The following is a 19,328-nucleotide window of genomic DNA, read 5'->3' on the forward strand; positions in this document are numbered from 1 at the left end:
GGCAATGGTAGAGTGTATATTATATGCCATTCGGGAGTTAGGAGGAGAGTGCGAGATAATTATACTGGGAGATATGAATGCGCATATAGAAGATATAGATGGGCATACTGACTCAACAAGGAAAATGATCATGGATATGTGTAAAAGGCATCATTTGATCATTTGCAACAGTACCGAGAAGTGAGAAGGGCAAATTACATGGGAGGTAGGAAGGCTGCAGTCAACGATAGATTACGTACTGATGTCACATAGGATTTATGATAAGCTCAGGTGAATGCACATAGATGAAGTTGGCTCCAGAAGTCTGGGTAGTGATCACAAACGTATCAAGCTAAGTTTTGGAAGAGCAGCAAAAGTGGAAAGAGACAAGATGAGCAACTACAGGAAAATTTTCATTCAGAAAGGCAAATAGAAATTGCTACTAAACAAATTGAGAAAGTATACACTCGGGGTAATAAAACTGTGTGGACATACACAAATCTAATTAGACTGGTTGGGCTAGGGCTTGCTAAGGCACGTGACAAGTCACCCCGGAAAAGAAGACACAAGCCCAAGAGTTGGTGGGATGAGGAAGTTAAGAGAGCCATAGCAAAACGTCAGGAAGCCTCTAGGCAACACAGACATGCTAAGCAACGGGGTGAACAGACAGACGATTTTAAAAGAAAATGGGAAATCTTTCTAAGCTCTAGAAGGGAAGCATCCCTCCTGATCAATGAAAAAATTAAAAGAAAGGGGGCTCAGTGGCTGGCAGAAGAACACAAAAAGGACAGAAAGGCAGCTGCGAAATTTCGGAACAATCTAAACTCTCTAAGAAATAAACCAAACCTAGAGCAGAGGTTTATAACTACCGCTCAAGGTGCTAGGCTAGAAGGGGACGAAGCTATTGAATATATAGAAACGAGGGTGACAGAAAAATTTCAACAAAGAAGTGCCTTATGCACCACAATAGACAGGGACGGATCAAGTGGCACATTGGCTCCATTTTCACAGCCAGAGTGGGAAAGGGCTGAGAAGAGTGTTTCAAGTAGTACATCAATAGGCCCAGATGGCATTTTAATTATGCTGATAAAGACATTGAGTCCGAAGTCTAAACAGACTTTGAGAGAGGCAGTGAGCAGAACAATGACCGATGGGGAAGTTCCTGATGGACGGAAACTTGGCAAGATGAGCATGATCTATAAAGGAAAGGGGGACAAAGATGACATAAACAACTACCGTACTATAACAGTGACAACAGTGGTCTACAGGCTGGCGATGCAGATTATAAAGGAAAGACTGCAGGCATGGATAGAGGATGAGGAGGTGCTGGGGGAACTGCGGAATGGGTTTCGGAAACACAGGAGGTTGGAAGACAATCTGTTCTCACTGACGCAGTACATCGTAATAGCAGAAAAGGAACTCAGGCCCCGGTGGCTAGCATTTTTGGATATCAAGGGAGCGTACGATAGCGTGGTTCAAGAGGACTTGTGGAGAATACTAGACACACAGGGTGTGGAAGGTGGAGTCACTAATCTTTTAAAAGAAATCTATAAAAGTAACAAAGTAGTTATAAAGTGGGAAAAACACGTATCAAAGCCCACAGAGGGGAAACGAGGACTTAGGCAGGGGTGTCCACAGTCACCCTTGTTATTCATAATGTACCTACAAGAATGAGAGGCCAAATTAGAGGGAAGTGGACTTGGCTTCAACCTCTCTTTCGTTAAACAAGGAAAACTGATTGATCAGGCACTACCAACAATAATGTACGCAGATGATATAGTGTTAATAGCCCACAACAAGGAAGATTTGCAGAGATTGATAGACATCTGCGGTAATGAGGGAAATAGATTAGATTTCAGATTCAGTAAGAAAAAATCAGCAGTCATGATTTTTAATGATATTGAAGGTAGTGAGCTTAGAATACAGGAGGTCACACTAGAGATAGCAGATAAATACAAATATCTGGGCGTATGGATAAGCAAGGGACCGAGTACCTAAGGGAACGCGAAATATATGTGACGACTAAAGGTAACAGGAATCCAGCAGTGATGAAAAATAGGGCAGTGTGGAATTACAATAGGTATGATGTTGTGAGAGGAATATGGAAAGGGATCTTGGTTCTTGGGCTGACGTTCGGCAAAGCGGTCTTGTGCATGGGATCATAAGTTCAAGCAAGATTAGAAATTAAGCAACGTGGAATAGGTAGGCTTGCTTTAGGAGCTTACGGGAATACACAAAATCAGGAAGTACAAGGTGTTATGGGATTGACATCATTTCAGGGCAGGGAAGCTAGCAGCAAGGTAAAATTTGAGAGGCGATTGAGAGAAATGGGGGAGGAGCGTTGTGCTAGGAATGTTTTCGGCTACTTCTCCATGAAGAATGTCGATACAAAATGGAGGAAGCGAACAAGGAAATTGACTGGTAAATACGTAGAAAACAGCAGGTGGCCAAACCAAAGAGAACTATCGGTTAAGAAGAAAGTGAAGGAAACAGAGACTGACATGTGGAGAATAGGCATGATTAAGGAGTCCGCACTAAAGATCTATCGATCTTTTAAGCAGGAAATTGCCAAGGAAATGACCTATGATAATACTCGGGGTAGTTCTCTACTGTTTGAGGCCAAGACGGGAGTATTGCGAACCAAGACATATCGGGCCAAATACGAAGGGGTAGATACAGTATGCAGTGCGTGTGGAGAGAAATAAGAAACTGCGAACGCTTGATGATGTTCTGTAAAGGGCTTCACCCTGTAGTTCAGGAGGATGACGCAGAGTTTTTCAAAGCACTGAAGTTTAGGGACAGGGAGGGCATAATAGACTTTAAGCGGGTAGACCTAACTACAAGGAGGTTATCTGATTGGTGGCTAAAGTCAAGACACGAGTTAAAATTAAACCCTTCACTGCAAAGTACGAATCCTCAACCTCACTATTTAAAGGAAAAAAAAGGTAAATATAATGTTAGTTCACTGAGTATTCCGGCTAGGTGGCATTAGCCGCCGCCCGATCTAGAGGGTACAGCCACATTCATCCATCCATCCGAGCGAAAGCACTGTGTGGCACAGTGCAGTGACAGTGTAGCATTGGTTACGAGCTCGAGCAGAGCGTGATTTTGTGTGTGTTTTTTGTCACCGATTTATATGCTAGGGTGCCACGGCACCCGCCCGCTTAAAAGGGAACAGCATCAAATCATCATCATCATCATCATCATCATCAGAATCAATGCCTCCTAGATATTTGGAACGCCACTTCGCCGGCCCATAGAACCCGGCAAGTGGTAGCAGTGTATAGGTGTTCTGTTGTTGTAGTAGGTTTTCTGTGGTACCCGGTGAGGCCTGATCACTGGCTGATTCTCATTCTCGAGGGCTGCAGAAATTAGGCGTTTCTTCATTTAACCACCACCACCATTATCCAGCTAGCACCTCTAGTGAACGTTCGGGAAGTACCATTCATCGTGCTTTGTCTCCGCAAGTCATGCAGCTTCGTGAAGACAACGCATTGCGTGAACCGGTGCTTCGTAACGATTTCGTCAACGTCGTGGTGACTACGCTTGCTCGATCGACAGACTATGTAATAAACCGGTGCCCCGTAGCGATTTCGTGAACATCGTGGTGACTGCTAGATCGACAGACGTCGTGGGCTCCAATGCGCTGCTTTGCAACAACTGGTAAGCAGTTGTCTCAATTATTTGTAGTTGTACTCTGCCCTGTTGGTCACTACGCCGTATGTAATAGCCAGAAATACATGTACAGTACATATCAGGCAGCGTCATAGGCAGCGTCATATATAGAGCTATGCTGGTGGGATTCGAGAAGACTTTCGCAGTGACGCCATTTTCGCCTTCTGGCCATTTTTGAGCGCAGTACTGAGCTAGGCTACATTCTGCGTGCGCTCTACTTTCACTAAGTCCGTGCGTCATTAGAGAAGTGTCAAAGGTCTCTACTGTGCAAGCCGTCCTCTTTAGTTTACATACAGCACTGTCTTGTGTGCGGTGTGTAGAAAACAGATTGAAGATGGAGCTCGGATGCGAAAAAGAAGAAGTAGCCAGGGGCACGCTCTGCATATTTTTTTCCTGTTCTGTCAACATTAAACCGAAGACGTATCGGTTCTGGGGTCTTTCTGGTCCTTCTGAAACATGGTGCCGTGACCAGGAGGATCTGAAGACAGACGCAAAGAGTTCAACCCCATTCGCAACAACGGGTTGAAGAACGAAGCAGCGGCGTCTGGCTCAAGGACGAACCGTCGAGAGAAGGACCACGACCGATGACTGTTGGCGACGCACATAAACAGGCAAGAGCTCTTTCAACACGTTTTAAGCATGAATAAAGAGGAGGTCCTATCGAAGAAGCGGAAGACGCTTCGAGCAAATGTGACGACGCTTACAAGCGAAATCGATAAGAAGATAGAAGATGACGCCGATCGAGCGCAACTTATGACGGTTCTGAACCAGATGAAGAGCGTGTCACAGACGCTAAGACAAGTTAACAAACAGATTGAACCGTTCATTGAAGAAGACGACGCGGAGGCGGAATTCGAAAGAGTTTTGCATTATGAAATGAAGATCGTCGCAGCAACGACAAAAATAGAAGAGCAATTACGCGAGTTAGAACAAGCGACGCAATTGACTACGAGAATAGTCACAGAACAGGCGAACTCAGTGCAAGGTACTAACCAAATCTCGGAAACGCAACAGCTTGTTAAGTTGCCACGTCTTGAGATGATCAAGTTTGATGGAAAAAAAACAGCATGGCCAAGGTTTTGGCATCAGTTCGAGACATCGGTGCATAACAGAGCAAACATGCCGAAGAATCAAAAATTTAATTACCTTCTGACGTCTCTGAGCGGGGAGGCTGCGTCCCTCATAGAAGGTTTGCAGTTTTTAATCAGAATTACGAGCATGCAGTCACTTTTCTGAAAGAAACCTTCGGACGAGAAGATAATTTAAGAGAGACCTACATAAAAGAGCTTGCAAACTTGGAAGCAGTGAAGAGTCCTAAAGATGTAGATGGGTTGAAGAAACTCTTCCAAAAGTTGCAAGTTGCAACACACGAGCATTGTAGTCATTAGGAGTAAAAATGGGTAGTTATGCCACTGTGATAGCTCCTGTTGTAAAATCTGCGCTACCGGTGGATATGAGGATTGAGGTGAAGATGAAGGAGATACAGAAAGGTGACAACAGACCAGCAACTACGGAATCGGACTCAGCATCAAGAGACAGCACGAGAAGTTTGAAAGAAATTATGGAGTTTTTAAACATATATATACGCAGCAGAGAAGAAACTCGAGAGGAAAAATACGACGTGACCCAGTCACCGCACAGTATGAGGCGGACTAGAACATCTACGCTTCAAAGCATATCGATTAAGAAATGCCTCTTCTGGGAGATGACTGGACACTACACAGAAGATTGCAGAAGAAGCATTAGTATGCAACAGAAGAAAGAAGCCTTGCAACGGGAACGAAGGTGCTTCAGATGCACCCGACCTCACCACACGGCGAAGATATGCCGCGCTAACGTACGCTGCAAAACATGCAAGGGAATGCACGCGACATCCATGTGTCAACAACGTACGCCTGCAGGAAAGTCAGCACAGCAGCAAAGCGGTGACGTTGAGCAAGTGCGTAAAAGCGCGCAACCTGACCGGTTAGACACCAGCAAGTCCTGCAACATGCACGCACAGCAGTCTGATGAACACAAGTGCATACTACTGCAGACAGCCTTTTCATGGACGGAGGGAGAAGACAGCGGTTACTACGCACGGATTCTGCTGGACAACGGGAGCCAGAGGACATTCATCCTCAAAAGATTTTCAAAAAAACTAGCGTGCAAGGTAAAAAGATCTGAAAGGATAACTGTAGGATCATTTGGAGGAGGATAGACGGAACTAGACATGAAAGTCGTCGAGGTCAGCGTGAGGAAGGATCCCACATCAGAGCCAGTCACGATTGAGGCACTGGAAATAGAAGTTATATCCTGTGACGTGCTACCATCGCCACCAATTGCTCTTTCGTGACAATACACGAAAGAGCAAGGTCGATGGGAATGTGTTTGGCTCATGACAACGAGAAGATGGACAAAGAAAGAAAAAATTTGGAAACTTCTATATTAATTGGAGCAGATTATTACTGGACTGTAGTCACTGGTCGCATTTGCGAGATTCATCCAAAAGTAATGGCAATAGAAACAATATTGGGATGGACGGTCCAAGGTCCCGTAGGACTTCATTGTGTGCCGTTGAAATCATTAATGGTTATGGTACTCAAGGTGAATACTAAGTCGGACATGACTGTGGACGAACTGCGGAGATTTTGGGACTTGGAAAACATGGGCATCAAGGAGAAACCAGCAACAAAGATGAGTGATGAACATGTGCTAGAGTACGTCCGACAAACAATGGAGTTCAAGGCAGGAAGATACCAAGTGCGGCTACCATGGAAGGAAAACGTGACATTGAACAACAACAACACCATTGCAGAGAAGAGGCTTATCCAGGTGACCAAAAGATTATGCAAGGATAAAGATGAACTACTAGCCTATGACAAAGCTATTCGAGAGTACTTTGAGCAAGAAATAGCAGAAAACGTCAAAGAAGATGCTGGATCTGATATACAGAACATATTTGTATATTACTTGCTGCATCAAGCAGTAATTAAGAAGGACCGAACAACGAAAAAAATACGGATCGTCTTTGACGCATCGTCAAGACAGAATCCAGGTGAATTCTTGAATGACAACTTGGAAAAGGAGCCAAACCAAAACCCAGACATCACAAGCTTGCTGATGAACTTTCGGCATCACAAGATCGCTTTGTAAGCCGACGTGAAAAAAGCATTCTTGCAGATCAAGATACATGAAATTGACCGAGACGCACTGAGATTTATGTGGTGGGAAAGAATACCCAGCGAAGATATGCCAACCCCGAAGATAAAAACGTGGAGGATGACGAGGGTTACTTCCGGAACTGCACCAAGTAGCTTCCTTCTAGCGGCCACGATTCATCGACATTTGGATAAATTCGAAGAAAAATATCCTGCAGTTGTGGCGCAACTCCGGAAAGGAATCTACGTCGATGACGTTTTACTAGGAGCCGACGAATACTCGACATAGACAAAGATATACAGAGAAGCACGAGATATTTTTTCGCAATGCGGGAAGAAATTTAAGAACATGAATTTCAAATGATGCCGAAGTAAGAAAACTATTTCATGAAGAAGGAGATGATCTGGATCGAGGGATAAGAAAAGAGGGACAAATCAAGCTTTTGGGACTGAAATGGAATTTCGTAGACGACGTATTGAGCTTTAAGACATCCATGGCAAAAACTATAGGTGCTCGACTTTTGGATGAAGAACTACGGACTATGGTTGTTGAAGCAGAAGGAGTACTTAACAACCGGCCTCTTACTTATGTGTATGACGATCCTAACGAGCCACAACCCATCACACCGGCGGATGTTATAGGAGGCAGGCAAGCAATGAACAAGCAGGAAGAAAACAGACTCGGAGAATACAGTTTGCTGAATTACTGGAATGCAAGAAAACGGGCAATGATAACATGGTGGACCAGATGGAAAAAGGAGTACCTGGGGGAGCTCAAGTGTGCCAGCAGAAAAACAGAGCGTCACACAAATGTACAAGAAGGAGATGTACTTCTTCTTGGAGAAGCTCGAAAAAGAACTCAGTGGAAAGTCTGCAAGGTCGAAAAGATTTTCCCAGGCAAGGATGGAATAGTGAGAACATGCTTGCTTCGTACACCTGAAGGAAAATTAGTCAAGAGGCCGATTCAACTGTTGTATTTGCTCGAAGGTTGCTTAGGTTGAATCTGGCCGGCGGGAAGATCTGGAAAACAGATTTAAGATGGAGCTCGGAGGCGAGGAAGAAGAAGTAGCCAGGGGCACGCTCTGCATATTTTTTTTCCTGTTCTGTCAACAATAAACCGAATACGTATCGGTTCAGTGGTCTCTCTGGTCCTTCTGAAACACGGTGCGTGCCTATTACGTGGAAAATCCTCGAACAAGTTTATTTGCGTTTGTGGAGAGGTGGTGCGCCCCGTGGTTGCACGCAAGCCAGCAGCAACAGTGGTGAACTTTGCCGTATTTGGTTGTAACAGCCACGCAAAAAAGAAGTCAGGGGATAATAATGTTGCCTCGGTAGGGTTTTTTTTTTACACCGAAAATGCTGAACCTTGCCAGAAGACCGCAGAGGTAACAGCGCGACAAAAGATATGGTGGTTTCACCACATGAACCGCCGAGACATCCTGCCTTCCCTTTATCGTGTTTACCAGATTCACCGGGCTAGCACGACTAAAGAAACAACATTAGAAATGAACGCAAAATGAGCTCACCTTTCCGACAACAGCGATCGTGCTGTACTGCAGAACTTTCACACCTGCACTAAACAGCTTCGATCACTCGGCTACACAAGCTCTGAAGATCACTTCAGCTATATAAATGTTCTCTCTACTCTTGCTAAATCTTAATATATGCAAGCTTGTTTGGACAACTCCCTTCGCTAACATCTGTGGCATCCCCTGCTGGTCCTTTAATGCCGAAGCCTGCAAGAGACACTAACTAGCTTTTGCTTCTCAAGTTCTGTTTACTTTCAGCGTGAACTTGATTCTTAAATTTAATCTACTCGGTAGAGTGCTTGAAGTAAACTGCTGTATTAAATTAAGAATATAGCATCTTAGCCAGTTTAGCAAAACTGCAACCCAAAAGCAAATGAAACAATGTGCAGCGAGAATCCAGAGAGAGCACCTCGGTACTCATTCCTGTCAATTAGATGGCAGTGCACATTTGTGGCAGGTCATTTCATAAATTAGGTTCATGCTCTAACAGTGAAGAGAATTTATTAGTCTGGGACACTGCACAAACAAAGAGAGACGCATTCACGTGAGCAGTGGCGGCCCGTAGTGCCAAAATATATGAAGCTATTTATGTTAAAAAGCATACCTATTTATATGACAGAATTAATTCAATTAAGATTTAAAGGCTTTCTTTCTTAGTTTCTTTAGAACATTAGTGAAATTTTTCAAAAAAAAAACATGGCTAAAGGCATATTTTGCTGGACTGGGCTGTTCTACCTATACAGCAGTAGCAGCAGACAGACTGCATTTACTATCATAAAATCATGCATTGAAATCAATTACTCCACTTGTTTTACACAGATGAAAGTACTGAGTAATTGAATGATCATCCTAGGCCAATTCATGCAAATGTAGATAAAAGCGAGGGGGCTTTCAATTTAAATTAACCATTGTTGATATCCACGTGTTCAAATTACTTGTAGATTTCCCCCGTTGAAATACATAAAGCTGTGCGAAGATTAGGGTGTCACATTTAATTAAAGCAGCCCTGCAACACGTTTTGAGCATGGTCAGAAAGTGCTGCGGATTGGTAGTAAAGGCTCCTGAGAACCTGTGAGCCAAATAATATAGCACAGCACATGACCTGCAATTCACAATAAATTGCCAAAGTCAATTAAAAGTGCTTTTTTTCTCTCGTCAAATGATGGAGGAAGCTCGGAAATCGCTCGTAGAATGCCATCTGTCAGCCTTTGGCTGATTTGAACATGGAGCATTCAGTCGTTACAAGGATCAACGTGGGAGGCCGCGACTTTTCCATGCATGAAAGCTCGATCACACTAAAAAAGCGTGTTCGAATAAAAAAAAGAAAAAAGTGCTCAAGGTCACAAGGCACACGTGGCGTATTTTCTTTGCCCCTGCCATTCCTCTCTGCTTAGCTTCCAGGGCTTTCTTCGAGACAAGAGAAGAGAGTATGCGATTGCAGCGTGCGACAAATTTTTGCAACTCTGCTCGTACTCGAAGGATTCTTAAAAATTTTTGCGGCGTTGAATACGGGACGCAATAAGCAATTTTAGTGAATCCATTCCATGGTTAGTTGAAAAAGTGTATCGGGGCCCCTTTAACGTTCAACTGAATGAGGTTTCACTGTAATATGTGCCAGGCCATACTTCTGTGACATAGAGAGCATGCTGGGAAAACTGAAATGATGTGGGTGATGCAGCATTTGGCGTTGTCCTCTGCCAAACATTGTTTACAGGTGCCGGATGGGCACCTGTTTCACAATATCCCTCATAAAATAAATCTATTTGAATGTTTGCGTATTTCTTGCAATGTTTAAAATACCGCTTGTGTAAGCAGCGAGCACCAACTAGAAAGCAGCCCCAGAACGCAGCAAAAGAGGTGGATGACTATAGTCTTCGTCTTGGACCCTGCAAATTCGTATGTCATTGTCTGCTATACTCGCAGAGCAGGTGAATTGTAGCACTGGGCGTGAGCAGCCACTAAATTCATTGTACTGGTAATGTGTTCAGAAGGGGTCATGACCTGATAGAGGCACTTGTGCTTACTTTGAAACCATATTTAAATGTGTTTGACATTACAAAAACCAGTAATAAATGGTTTGAATAAGAAGCTCAACATACAGTCTGAATATTTTTAAATAGAAAAATCAAAGCAAATTTTCACATTGTTATTTTATTGGCATTTCAGAAAACAAAATGGCAAGATCACTAAAGTATGTGCCAATCCTGGATGAAAATTGAATGTTCAAAAATGGGTTGCAAAATGTAAAAGGCAGATATTGGAATTCTTCTTGAACCATCAGCTGTCCAACATCTGCAAGGTGCAAAGGAAAACAAACTGTCATGTAAACAGGGCCATGTTCATGCACTGATACAAGTTTGTTGCTGTTGTAGAAAGGTTCAAAAACATTTTGGTTATCATGCACCGACAACAGAAATGAAGGCCAAAGATCAGCTCCACCAGTTTAGGCAAGTTTCTAAGAGGCTGCGTATCAGCATTCAGTCTGCTTGACTCGATCATAATTACTTATTCCTTTGCTCTAATTTTGTGTTCATTTACCTGCCAGGTAATCATAATCTAAACAGATTGTACTACTTTGGTTTTCTGGCACTATAAAAAAACAGGCGAGTAACTATTGAGGGCAGGGCTCTAGCTCGTCCACGGTTCTCTACCCAAAAAACGAAAAATGGCCTAGTTGGTACCTTGCATGTGTACTTGTATTAGTAGCCCCAAAAGACTCTACATTAACCTTTAAAAAGACCAACCTTTGCTGTGATAGTCTGCTGCGTGTTCCATGGAGGTCTCGTGAATTTTGTTACAGCTGAGTGGAGCTCTTCAGCGGAAAGTTCTGCAAAGTGGATATGTGCCAAGCAGCTCTCGGCATAGCTTCGCATAGAGTAAGGGTGGGAAAGGGAAGCAAGGGTGAAGACGATTTTAGGAGGAGTTGATAGCATAAAGCATAGTATAGTCTATCGTAGTATAGGGACGAGAAGTTGTGGAGTGGCCGCCACAAAGGATGCACCTCGCTTGCTTACTAGGTGGGACAGTGTCCACACACTCTTCATAAATTGACCATTTGCAGAAATCTGCAAGGTTACTTTCCAGCCAAAAGGAAAAACCCTCATGCCAAGACTATTTTCTTACTTACACATGCAACAAAATGACCTTTTTCCCAACAATTACCGAGTGGTTGTCCCACCTCGAATGAACCCTCAGATCGCATGGTGGGTGAGGCACCTGTGGTTCGTAAAGAAGAGAGTGGGGTAAGGCAACACAATGAGTGAGAGAAGCAGTCCGAGAACGAGACCTTCTGGTTGGAAAACAACTTTGCAGGAAAACCAGCTTTGAGATTTACGCATAATGCCACGTTCCATTTCCCAAGTTTTTGTTATCGTCCCGAAACACCACACTATTCTCAGCGCAAACCGCGCCTGCAGTTTTCGAGAAGGTTCTGGACTCTAGTAGATCATTTCGATAAGATCACGCCCACTGTGCGAACGATACGGATTGTTCTGGAACCTACGCCACCGCCAGCGATAACGCTAGAACATTCGACGGCAAGAGTATAAATGCCGACGCGCTTCGCCGCTTGTCAGTTGTTGATCGAAGACAGATGCTCCGTTCGCCGCTATCAATGCAAGACTTCTATCTGTGCAAGACTGCTGCTGTAGCGGATTTTCCGTTTACTGGGCACAGGTTCGCCCAAATAAACAGTTAAATCCCAACACGAAGTCTCCCGTGTTCGGCTACGTCACGACCCCGTGACATCTGGTGGAGGTGCTGTTTCTTCCATGTACCGGACGCCTCCGTCAAGCCGTGAACCCAGCCCACGCCGTGAAGACACCGACGCCAGCAACGAGCAGCGAGTTAGCCGCAGGCAATAAGGTCTGCCACCGGAGTACGGGCTTTTACTGGACAAGGCTCGGAAAACCAAGACGTTGACGTCAACCACGGCAACCATGTCATCGCTGGTTCTACCTGCACTACTCCTGCTCCGGCAACCCAAAGAGCCGCCAACTTTCCGTGGTTCGCCACTGGAAGACGTGGAATGCTGGATCGAAAGGTTCGACCGCGTCGCCGCCTTCAATGACTGGACAGACAAAGAAAACCCCGGCATGTGTGTTTCGCCTTGGAAGATTCTGCTCGGACCTGGTTCGAGAATCAAGAGCGAAGCCTCACAAATAGGGACGCCTTTCGCGCCAGGTTCCTCACCACTTTCGCAAGTGTGTTGCGCAAGGAGAAGGCCGCAGCTCTCCTCGAAACAACCATGCAGATGCCAAATGAAAACGTGGCAATATTCACGGAAGATATGATTAAACTCTTCCGCCACGCTGACTCCGAAATGTCCGAGGAGAAGATGCGTCTACTTATGCGAGGAGTAAAGCAGGAACTTTTCGCCGGGCTGATCAGAAACCCGCCTAAGACGGTCGCCGAATTCACTTCAGAAGCATCTACGATAGAGAAGACGCTCTAGATGCGCACGCGGCAATACAACCGTAGCTTCTCGTCTACAAGCTACGCCGACATTGAAGCGCTCGGAACCACTGACTTGCGTGAGACGATCCGAGCGATCGTGCAAGAGGAGCTGCGAAAGTTACTTCTTTCAGCGCACCCTCACGTGGAATCCATCGCTGACGTCGTACGCCAGGAGATCCAGCAGTCGCAGGGCGTTCCTCAGCCTCAAGAGCCGCAGCTGCAAGTCATGAACTATGCTGCTGCAGGATGCCGCCACGCCCCTCCTCTACGCGCACGCCAAAACGCCGCCCCATCGCACTTCCGTCGCCAGACACCACCGCCGCCACCACCCCCACCGACGACCTACCGTTCGCCAGCGGGCCAGCGCAGTGCGCCGAGGAAAACCGACGTTTGGCGCACCCCTGACCACCGCCCACTGTGCTACCACTGCGGCGAGGCCGGGCACACTTACCGCCATTGCCAGTACCGACAGATGGGACGGCGTGGCTTCGCCGTCGATGCACCACGTCCGCAGCCAGGGTAACGGCCACGTGACATCGCCGACTACCTGACAGGAACTTAATGGACACCACGAAGTCCTTCCCGTTCGCCGTCGCCCAGCCGCCGCATGTCACCGCACCCCCGGCAGTACTCCGGCCCAACGCGGGGCCGGTCTTCTAGCCCGTATCCAGGAAACTAAGGGCAGCAACCGGTGAAGGTGTGGTTGCTGTGCGACGAACTACCGAAGATCCTCCGACGACGACGACGCCGCAGCGGAGCTTTCCGAACACAACGCCAACCAGGCAAAGCCCTGACGGCGAAAGCTCACTTACCGAAGGTGGCCTGACGACGCAACGTGGAAGCAGCGGAACAAGCCGACGCAGCCGTGACCCGAAGCCACGCCCTAACTGTAATGCGAGACGGCGAACTAGCGACCTCGACGTTCTTATCGACGGCCACAGTGTGACCGCTCTCGTCGATACTGGAGCCGACTATTCTGTCATCAGTGGGTCGTTTGCCGCGAAGTTGAAGAAAGTTAGGACAGCTTAAAAAGGCCCTGAAATCCGTACAGCCGGAGGTCATCTCGTAACGCCTGCGGGAATCTGCACAGCGAGAGTCACCATTAACGGCCGTATTTATCCTACAGACTTCGTAGTCCTACAGCATTGTTCGAGAGATGTCATCCTTGGCATGGACTTCTTATGCCTCCATGGTGCTGTCATCAACCTAACAACAAAGTCGATAACGTTATCCACAGAAGAAGCTATACCGCCGCGCACGCCGTCAGGACACCATTCCTTGAATGTGCTGGAAGAACAAGTCACCATTCCGCCTCGCTCAAGCGTCATTATTTCAGTCTGCGCTCCTAAATAACCTGATTGGAAGGCGTCGTTGAAGGCAGTCAGCATCTGTTGGTTACCTGGAACATTTGCGTCGCAAGAGGAATAGCACAGCTGCGGGGAGGCAAAGCAACGGTTATGCTCACAAATTTCAGCAATGAGTACAAACATGTGAACAAAGGAACAACAGTCGCATACATCGAAGAAATTGTCGACGCCACCAGTGCTTTCGCCCTCGCCGATTCTGCGGAACCTGCTCAGAGGAACCAAGCCCCTCCCATAGCTTTCGACGTCAATCCCAGACTTCCGAACAATAAGCAAGAACTGCTCAAGGCCCTGCTCCTGCAATGCGAAGATTGCTTTTCGTCGTCATCGAAAATTCGGCCGACCCCAATCACGAAACATCGCATCATAACAGAAGAAAATGCCAGACCACTCCGTCAGAGTCCGTACAGGGTTTCGACGCGAGAACGTGAGGCCATGAAGAGACAAGTTGATGAAATGCTGCGGGATGACATTATCCAGCCATCGGAGAGTCCATGGGCATCCCCCGTGGTGTTAGTGAAGAAAAAGGATGGGACCCTACGCTTATGCGTCGATTATTGCTTCCTGAAGAAAATCACAAGAAAGGACGTGTATGCTCTCCCACGAATAGACAGTGCACTTGATCGGCTCCATAACGCCAAGTACTTTTCGTCAATGGAGCTCAAGACTGGCTATTGGCCAATCGAAGTCAGACGAAAGAGACCGAGAGAAGACGGCGTTTATAACACCGGACGGCCTCTTCGAGTTTAAGGTGATGCCCTTCGGCCTTTTCTCAGCGCCTGCAACTTTTCAACGCGTTATGAATACAGTATTGGCAGGATTGAAGTGGCAGACTTGCCTTGTGTACTTGGACGATGTCGTCGTGTTTTCCTCGAGCTTCGACGAGCATCTTAGGCGCCCTGAAGCTGTACTTCAAGCCATCCAGACGTCTGGACTCACACTGAAGCCAGAAAAGTGGAGATTTACGTATGAGGAGCTCTTGTTTCTGGGGCACGTTATCAGCAAGTCTGGAGTTCATCCCGATCCACGAAAAACAGCCGCCATCGCCGACTTCCCGCCGCCCACTGACAAGAAGGCCTTGCGCCGATTTCTGGGCCTGTGCGCCTATTATAGGCGGTTCGTGAAAAACTTCGCCCGCATCACCGATCCTCTCACTAACCTTACCGAGGCCGACGTAGAGTTCAAGTGGGAAACGCCACAGGAACATGCTTTCCAGAAGCTTAAACATCGCCTCTAGATGCTTCCGTTACTTGCCCATTTCGACGAATTCGCCAAGACAGAAATACATACTTACGCAAGCAGCGTAGGTCTTGGCGCCGTTCTTGTGCAGAGGGCTGTCTGACTTGAGAGGGTTATTAGTTAGGCCAGCCGATCGCTATCCAAAGCAGAAGCAAATTATTCCACAACAGAAAAAGAGTGCCTCGCCATCATCTGGGCTACGTAGAAATTTCGCCCTACCTCTACGACAGGCCCTTCAAAGTTGTGAGCGACCACCACGCCTTGTGTTGGCTAGCCACCTTGAAGGACCCTTCAAGTCGCCTCGCACGATGGAGCCTAAAACTTCAAGAATATGACATTACTGTCATTTACAAGTCCGGCAAAAAAACACTCCGACGCCGACTGTCTCTCTCGTGCGCCTGTCGACCAACCGCAACCCGACGACCCGGATGACGATTACTTCTTGGGAACAATAACTACCGACGACTTTGCTGAACGACAGCGGGCCGACCCGGAACTTAAGGCCCTAATAGAATACCTCGAAGGCAGGACCGCCGAAATCCCGAAGGTATTCAAGCGCGCACTTGTGTCGTTCTTTCTACGAAACGGTCTTCTACAAAGGAAAAACTTTTCACCGCTTCGAGCTAAGTACCTCCTTGTGGGGCCTTTAGCTCTACGACCAGAACTCCTGCAGGCCCTGCATGACGATCCGACGGCAGGGCACCTTGGTGTTTCTCGCACGCTCGCGAGGATACAAGAAAGGTACTACTGGCCACGTCTTACCACCGACGTCACTCGTTATGTGAGGACATGCCGGGACTGTCAGCGACGCAAGACACCGCCGACAAGGCCAGCGGGACTTCTGCAGCCAATTGATCCACCATGCCGAGTTTTCCAGCCGATTGGTATGTACCAACTGGGCCGTTCCCGATGTCGGCTTTCAGAAACAAGTGGATCGTGGTAGCTACCGACTACCTCAACCACTGCTCCGAGACAAAAGCTCTGCCAAAAGGCAGTGCATCCGAGGTAGCTAAGTTCTTCGTCGAAAGTATCGTCCTACGTCACGGCGCCCCGGTGGTCCTTATCACCGACAGAGGAACGGCATTCACTGCTGACTTAACTCAAGCGATCTTGGCATACAGCCAAACAAACCACCGCCGGACGACAGCGTACCACCCACAGACCAACGGCCTCACCGAGCGGCTTAACAAGACGATCGCCGACATGCTGTCAATGTACGTCGATGTCAAACGCGAGACGTGAGACGCCATTCTTCCGTATGTGACCTTCGCATACAACATGGCGGTGCAGGAGACGACGCAGATATCTCCATACAAATTGGTCTACGGAAGGAGCCCGGCAACGACGCTCGATGCCATGTTACCCAACGTCACCGATGAAGAAAACGTCGATGTGAGCGAGTACCTTCAACGCACCGAAGAAGCCCGACAACTTTCGCGTCTCCGTATCAAGAATCAACAGACGACCGACAGCCACCGTTACAATCTTCGGCGACGCTTCGTGGAATACCAGCCCGGTGAACGTGTTTGGGTGTGGACGCCGATACGCCGACGTGGACGTGGAAAAGCTTCTGCGACGGTACTTCGGACCGTACAGGGTGGTTCGACGTCTCGGCCCACTTGATTACGAGGTTGTCCCCGACGGCATCACGAACTCTCAATGACGCCGATCGTGACCTGAAGTCGTCCATGTCACGCGCCTCAAGCCGTTTCATGCGCGTTAACAAACCGAAACAGTGTTTTGTTTTGTATTATTGTTGTATCGTAATTTATTCAATGGAGGCGGAAATGTTGTAGGCCCGTGTGCTCAGATTTGGGTGCACGTTAAAGAACCCCAGGTGGTCTAAATTTCCGGAGCCCTCCACTACGGCGTCTCTCATAATCATAGTGTGGTTTTGGGACATTAAACCCCACATATCAATTAATTTATTCAATGTACTTTCTTGCATTATTGTTGTACCTTCATCTTTAGTTAAAGCATCGGGACACGTCCTTTTTTCAGAGGGGGGCAATGCCACGTTCCATTTCCCAAGTTCTTGTCATCGTCCCAAAACACCACACGATTCTCAGCGCAAACCGCGCCTGCAGTTTTCGAGAAGGTTCCGGACTGTAGTAGATCATTTCGATAAGATCACGCTCACTGTGCGAACGGTACAGATTGTTCTGGAACCTACGCCACCGCCAGCGATAACGCTAGAACATTCGACGGCAAGAGTATATATGCCGACGCGCTTCGCCGCTTGTCAGTTGTTGATCGAAGGCCGACGCTCCGTTCGCCGATATCAGTCCGAGACTGCTATCTGTGCAAGACTGCTGCTGTAATCGAACTTTCCGTTTACTTGGCACAGGTTCGCCTAAATAAACAGTTAAATCCCAACACGAAGTCTCCTGTCTTCGGCCACGTCACGACCCCGTGACAATATCGTCAATTTGGCTATCAGTGCTTTGTAAAAAATATCATGCGGAAACCCTGATGGTTATTTCTGTAAATACTTTCTAAGGAAGGGTTTTTTTACTGTAAAAATATTAATTTTGAATGCAAAAAAGCAAAGTTGTTTACAGGTATTATCTGTTTAAAGGAATTGTACAGAGAGTTCACATTGAGCATAATTGATGCTAGAAAATACTGTCCCCAAACAAGCTTCTTTCAGAAAATGCTGGAGATCCCTGAAAAGTACACTCTTACACTGGTTTGTTTCAGTTAAGGGATGGCGTGGTGCAGCATAAATAAGCATCTCTAACTGTTTACATGTATAACTGATCTTGCATGGATATTACCGAAACTTTTTGAAAATGAATTTTTGGTTACAATGCGAAAACGGCGAAGCCGGAGGACTGAATGAACACAAACGAGCACAAGTGCTGTGTCCCCCAGCACTCGTTTGTACCATTTCTTTTTTTCGTCTTTGTCATTTTTGCGCTGTAATTGAAGATGCATCTATACCAACTAGCCAAGCTTTCAATAGTGCTGCAATATATTTTTTAACATAATTTCCCTGAAAAATAAGAAAAAGTTTCACCTTATTGCACCCGCTTTCGGCAAGATGCTCTCTTGGGTGGGAATACATACGGCTCAATTGAAAGCAAATAAGGTTGAGATGGGGACAAGCTACTTGAACTTGAGAGTGAATATCAATCTATAATTTTGGGGAAGATATGGAAATATGCAACATATGGGCCAGCTTATGCTAGAAAAGCATCAGTAGTCAGCCAGGAGGCTCTGGCAAACGTCTCATTGAGCGCTTTCTGCTACGCATAGAACATCGCAGCTCCATGTGGATGAAAAAATCGTCCTCACGGAAAAGCATTCACTGCAATCACGTGTTGTAGCCACAAATTAACAAAAAACTTCGAGCTCACTCAGACTCGCGGCTCTACCTGAGCCTGAGTGAGCCAACTCACGAGTCCGTTAGTGTAAAACGAGCTTTTTAATTATGGTGTCAATGCTCTGTACTGCCAATATCTCTTATAATCGAGGCTTTGCGATATGCCTTTTGGTCTTGCCCGTTTCCATACGAGTTAACAGTGATTGAGATATGCGACTGACGAGATATATTTTTACCAAGAGCTCCTAGTGAAACAGTTTACGGTGGAAGGCCATGGCATTTTTCCTCTAACTCACGTCTCTGATCAATAAATATTGGGGTGGTGCATGAATGCTAGTGCATTATGGGTGTGAATATACTTGGATTTCTAAACAGACAAAATGCTGAAGTTGATTTGATCAAACCATAGGCTGGTGACAAAAGGTGAAGCTCACTCGGGGCATCTTCAGCTGGCAGTACGGGTGGCATTTTCTGTGCACTCATGCGTTGCCGTACGTTTGTCTGGGCACTGCGCTTGCGGAGCTACATGTTTGGCTGGGCTGGCCATGACACTAGAGCACGCCACCGTGGAGGTCGATGGTGGAGTGTGGTACATCAGCCCGTGTGTGCTGGCAGACGACGT

Source organism: Rhipicephalus microplus, chromosome 1, assembly GCF_043290135.1.
Source record: "Rhipicephalus microplus isolate Deutch F79 chromosome 1, USDA_Rmic, whole genome shotgun sequence".
Lineage (NCBI taxonomy): Eukaryota > Metazoa > Arthropoda > Arachnida > Ixodida > Ixodidae > Rhipicephalus > Rhipicephalus microplus.